Raw genomic sequence first — 6,283 nt, forward strand, 5'->3', positions numbered from 1 at the left:
AGCTGGCAGGAAACAGGCCCCTTCCTCGGGGTAGGAATCAGTATTTCCTTGAGCCCAGGGATTAACAAAGCCTGGTTTCCCACAGATTCGTGCCTTGTGGGCAATTGTTCAGCACAGTTGAGGCTTTTCCCACAAGTGGGGGTGTTGGACATTCCCAGTTCTTCCCCCCCCTGGTGTCCAGTGAGGGTGGTGGGGTGATGTGGGCTTTGAGGGGACTGGGTTTAGGGTTGTCTTCTAACAATTTGGCTTTTGGCAAAGGGCTTGGGGAGCTCTGAGGCGTTTGAGACCCCAGCAAATGCAGCTGAAGGTGCCCAGAGAACTCAAACCATCAGAAATGTGCACAAGTTGTGTTTGTAGAGATATCACCTTGTTACATCAGGCTAAACCCACTAAGAATGGACTTAAAAACCATGGCAGGCTTCACAAACTCAGCTGGGTTTTAGTTCTCTTGGTGGTTTGAAGGTCTGGGGGGTTTGGGATGTTTTATGGGCTGGGATTTTTTATTTTGTGTGGAGCCCAGCCTGGAATTTTTGACTGAAAAACCAGGCAAGAATAAATTCTGCTAATCTTGAAAAGAGGACTGGGAGCATTATCCTGACTTGCTTAGGACAGGCAGAGCAGGACCAAAATCCTGGGTTTTGGGTTCTGATCTGGCTGAGGTGCCAATTTATTGCTATTGGACCCACTTGTGGATCAGGCCTTAAAGTCTCTGTATCAGTTTCTGGATAAAAGATCTCCAGAAGATCTCCAGAAGATCTCCTTTATTGTGTTTAAAATTCAAACTGGGAGCTGACACGATGGAGTTTCCCACACAACAGCCCCTTGGTGTTTAGGTGGCTGGGACATCCAGCTCTGGCTCAACCAGAAACCTGCAGCCAAATCTTCCAGGGCCTTGAACTGGGTCAAATTCCCAGTTCACACGAGGCCTCTGAGCTGCTGACTCTCGGGGCTGATCACCAGATCAGTGGCAATTAGAACAGACAATCAATGCCTGTTTAGTTTCCATTTGATGCAGCAGCGAATCTGGGAGACAAATCTTCATTTAGGACTACAAAGGGAGATAAAGCAGCCATGCAAATCGCTTGTCCTGGTTGGTGATGGCTCTATTTTCCTGCAGCTGCTTCAGAGGGAGCTGCTGGGAAGAATTAAATGGAGCTTTGGGATGCTGTGACCCCCTGGAATTATCCAGGGCTGGGTGGGAGCAGCCTGGGCTGGTGGAAGGTGTCCCTGCCCATGGCAGGGTGGTCTTTAAAATCCCTTCTAACCCAAACCACGATTGCTGCTGTGAGAGAACCCTTGCTCTTCTCCCTTTCCCTTTGCAAGCTCCCTAAAAATCACCTGTTTGCCTCGATGTGGTTTGAGCATCCAAAACTCTGCTCTGTAAAATCTGCTTTTCTCCTGCTTTCGGCGAAAAAGGCAAAAGCCTGGTTTAGAAATGTGGCCCCTGGAGCTGTCAGGAAACAGCTGGAGGTGAAATTTCCCTGGCAAACACAGAAAGTCTCCTTGGATGTGGAGGACAGCTCGGAGTTGCTGCTTCATTGTCACCCCCAGTGTCCTTTATCCTTTTCTGTTTGATCCACTCCCTGCATCCCAGTTTCTTTCTTTCACTCCCATCCCCAGACCTCCCTTGGCTGGCTGCTTTGATGACACCCTCTCCTGCTTCTTCTCCTAATGAATGGATGGAAAAAGGTCTTCTGACTAAGCTAAAAAAACAGGTTTTTTAACTGGTGAGAGAGCTCGGAGCAGCTGGCAGATATTTCTGCAAGCCCTTTTCCTCTTCTATTTTGAGTTCAGTTTGGATCAAAAGAGAGGGTGCAGGGAGAGGGGGGAAAAAAGAGGAAAAAAAGGGAAGAAATGAGCTTGAAAAACACAATTGGATCAAAAAAGAGGGTGCAGGGAGAGGGGAGAAAAAGAAAAAAAAAGGGAAGAAATGAGCTTGGAAAGCACGACTGGATCAAAAAACAGGGTGCAGGGAGAGGGGAAAGAAGAAAAAAAAGGAAGACTTGAGCTTGGAAATTCAGGGCTCCCTGCTGCTGCTTCCCTGCTCCTCTGAGGAAGGAGGGAGGGGTGAGGTGCACTTGGAACTGAACCTGAGGAAGGAGGTGGGGAGTGGAGGGCTGGAGGTGCTGGTTTGCTTCTCTCCAAACCTTCCTCGGTGTGGGGTTCATCATCCTCCCCCTCGGAGGCCAATCCCCAGGGAACTCCCCCCCCAATTCCCCACGATTCCCCTTCTGAGCCTGCCCGGGGTGTGACACCCGGAGCGGCAGATGGGGAGTGGAGCAGGGCTGGGAACAGGCAGTTCCAGGCTCTTCCCGCTTGGATTTCCCCTCCCAGCCGGACTGGGAGGGACAAACCCCCTGCTCAGCCCCAGCCCTGGCCCCTCCCCTGGGCTTGGGTCTCCAAAGGACTCCTCGGGGGTCCCACTTGGCAGGGGAAGCATCACCTGTCCAGGCTGGGAGAGGTGGGAGCTGCTGCCTTTCCTTCCAGGCAGAGCCATAAATATTAAATCCCGAATTTTCCAGAGCAACAAAACACAAATGGGGTGGTTGAGTTCATGGGGGAGGATGATGTGGGGGGGTGTCTTTTCTTCTGAGTATCCTGGGCTGGTGGAAGGTGTGGAACAAGATGATCCTCGAGGTCCCTCCATGATCCTGTTCTGGGATTTTCTGGGATTAGCAGGAGCCCTAAAAGGAGGAGAATGGCTGTATTACTGTCAGAGAAACATGGAAAACTTCCCTGCTTCTCTTCTCCTAAAAACACCCTGTTTTCCTGGGACAAACAGGTCCCACCCAGGGGTGTTTGGGGTGGGGACTGGCACAAGAAGGTCCCAGTGACAGCCCAAAATCCAGGAGCTACAAAGATTCCCAGGGACCTTCAGCCTCTGCAGTTCTGGGGTTCCACCAGATCTGAGATTTGAGCCTTCCCAGTTCCTTCTCTATATCTTAATGATGCTCTACTCACTCTGTGCTAATTTAGGCCTTGGCAATTAACACTTTTTCCCTGACAATGATCTTTCTACCTTCCAAAAAAAATCACAGGCAAAGAAGGATTCTCATGTCCAAGGGGTTTTTTTGTCCAGCACAGTGCCCAGAATTTTTATTATACCAACCTTAGGACCTGTGGCTTGTTACTTACTTTAATAGAAATTAAAAAAAAAAAACCACAACAAACACAAATTGCCACTCTTGCAAAACAAATTCCAGTAACTATTGGCTAGAAAAGTTCGAAGGGACTTTCTCAAGAGTGGAGTGAGGAGGCTGCCATGTCATTCCCTGGTTGGTTTTTTGTTTTAATTTAACTTTTTTTTTTTAATTTAAAGAGCTGCTGTGCAAAGTGAAAGGCATAATCCTGCCTGATTCCTGCTTGCCTCACTCACCCCTGGTGCTCGGGGAAGGAAAGATCTTCCCAAGGATCCTTCCACACTCCATAAAAAACAAAAAAAAAAAAGCAAATTCATGATTCATGAAGGCTCTGGCCATAGATCTTGCAAAGAAATGCTTGGCAGCTTGAGAGAATAGCTGGGTTTATTTTAACCTTTAAGAATGACACCAATTTCACAGCTGTTAATGCTCTGTGGCTCCTCCGCTTTCCAATGCAAATTGCACACCAAGGGCTGCTGCATCTTGATGAGGGGGGAGGCAGAATCTCCATATTAATGTGCCAATATCTTTGTTCTGAAGTGTTTAATTTTATGCTTTAATGAGGGATCCTCTCCCCTGTTCAAGGCAAGCCTTTGCAAGAAACTGTTTGGATAATTTGCCGGTGTCATCCGGCTCTGGAGCGGGGCAGGGAAAGGCTGGCTGGGATTTTGGGGGTGTCTCCGGGGTACAAACTGTTGGGAGGGGAGTCCCTGAGGAAGGGTCTTACCCAGAGCCCCTCAAAATTGGGCTGGGGATTGAATCCTGCCGGGGATTTTGGATTGGTTTGGAATTAACTCAGAATTGGGTTTGGGATTGACTCCTGCCAGGGATTGTGGATGGGTTTGGGATTAACTCAGAATCGGGTTTGGGATTGACTCCTGCCAGGGATTTTGGATGGGTTTAGGGTTAACTCAAAATTGGGTTTGGGATTGACTCCTGCCAGGGATTTTGGATGGGTTTGGGATTAGCTCAGAATTGGTTTTGGGATTGACTCCTGCCAGGGATTTTGGGTAGGTTTGGGATTAACTGAGAATTGGTTTTGGGATTGACTCCTGCCAGGGATTTTGGGTGGGCTGCTGGGAAGGAGGTGGGATGGGTGCCCAACCCCTCTGAAATTCCGGGGGTCCTCCTCCCTCTCTTCATCCCTTCCAGCCTCTCTGGGCTCCGTTTGCTCTCCCTTCAGGTGACCAGCTCTGTCCCTGCACACAACCCGTGTCTCCAAATCCCTCCCCCAGCAGCAGGTGTGACTTGTCAAAGCCCATTTCCCTCTGGAAAGGCAACTTTCCCACCCCCAAGGGCCACATCCTGCCTCTGCACCTCCCCTCTGGGGCTGGAACATCCACCTGCTGCAGGGAGGGATTAAAAACCCTCCACCCCTGTCAGGTCCAGATCCAGCCCCAGCCAGTGCTCCCTGTGTTTGGACAGAGTGCAGCAAAGCTTTCAGCAGTGCCTTTCAAGGACTCTTTCCCCTTCCCCAGAGGAGTGTTTTCACTGCCTGAGGTACCAGGAGTTGAGTGCTGAAAGTTCTTTATGTATCTCGTCCGTGAATGCACATTTGGTTTGAATCAAAATCCCATTGAAACAGGCACTGGGATTTAGAGCACGGGATTACAAGTAATTCTGGGTTATTATTAGCAATCACTTTTCATCAGGCATTGCCTTTACAAGATCCAGAGCAGTCCCAGCAGAAAGAGACTGAAATATACCATTCCTTTGATTAAAAAAAAATGGAATTGTGCGAAGTGAATCAGTTGTGGAGTGTAATAATATGAGAAAACCTTTAACTGGCCTTCATTTCTGTTGTAAATGAATTCAAACACCACAGAAGATAATAGTTCATGGAATCCTTAAGGTTGGAAAAGCCCTCTATTGAGTCCAACCTGTGAGTGATCCCCACCTTGAGCCACATGCAGTCCTTCCTTGGACACATCCAAGGGTGGGACTCCACCACCTCCAGGGCAGCTGGAGGCCTGACTGCCCTTTCCATGAAGGAATTCCTCCTGATGTCCAGCCTGACCCTCCCCTGGCAGAGTTTGAGGCCTTTTTCCCCTTTTCCAACCGCCAGTTGCCACCTTATATTGAGCATTAACCAACTGCACCTTCCCCCCACAGCGGCTGGGACACCATCAAACCCAGCCTGACTTTCTGCACATGAAGCAGAGATATTAAATCCCTTTAATAATAAGATTTTTTCAGCAGGTTTTATGTTGCTGCTGCTGCCAGCTTTATGGAGCCTGTAGCCAGATCCAAGTGGCTCTGTCGGGGCAGACACCCGGGTAACTCTTAAATTGCATCCTGCCTTTTGGAACAAGTTCTGACATCACTGCCCCGGTGCAGCCGGGGTTATTCAGCTGGGCTAAGCAAATTAAAAGGCTCTGCTTTGCCTCTCCCTTCCTCTGCTTTTTGTACTGGCGGTGTAATTGAGGCAGCTCCTGCTCCCCAGCTCCGGGAGGGGGGAGTTGCATCCCGAGGCAGCGTGTGGTGCCGCACGGGAGCCATGGCGCAGGGGAAGGGGGGATGGAAGCCGTGGTTTCACTAATGTGCACCTGCTGAGGAGCTGCTCCAGCGGGGCCTGCGGGGGCTGGATGGGGGCCAAGGCCTCCAGACAGCTCGGTTTGAGCCCTGGCAAACCCTGGAATGGTTCCCAGGAGGCTTAAAACACCTTCCGGCGGCAGCGAGGAGGGGCCACGCTCCGAGCCCTCGGTGAGAGCAGGGAGGGAGTGGATTCCCCATCCCTGGAGTGCCCAAGGCCAGGTTGGATGGGCCTTGGAGCAACCTGGGGTAGGGGAAGGTGTCCCTGCCCATGGGGGGTGGGACTGGATGGGCTTTAAGGTCAATTATTCACATATTGCGAGGTTCCACCCCCAGGCTTTTCCCACTCAAACTGAGAGTTGGATGAAATGGGATGTTGGGAAGGAATTCTTCCCTGTGCAGGTGGGGAGGCCCTGGCACGGGTTGCCCAGAGAAGCTGTGGCTGCCCCTGAATCCCTGGAAGTGTCCAAAGCCAGCTTGGAGCAACCTGGGCTGGTGGAAGGTGTCCCTGCCCGAAGTGTCCCTGTCCCTGCAGGGGGTGGGGCTGGACAGGCTTTAAAATCCCTTCCATCCCAAACCATTCCATGACCCCCCCTGCCCTGTGGGGATTC

Source organism: Manacus vitellinus, unplaced genomic scaffold (assembly GCF_001715985.3).
Source record: "Manacus vitellinus isolate BGI_N305 unplaced genomic scaffold, ASM171598v3 scaffold_74_pilon, whole genome shotgun sequence".
Classification (NCBI taxonomy): Eukaryota; Metazoa; Chordata; class Aves; order Passeriformes; family Pipridae; genus Manacus; species Manacus vitellinus.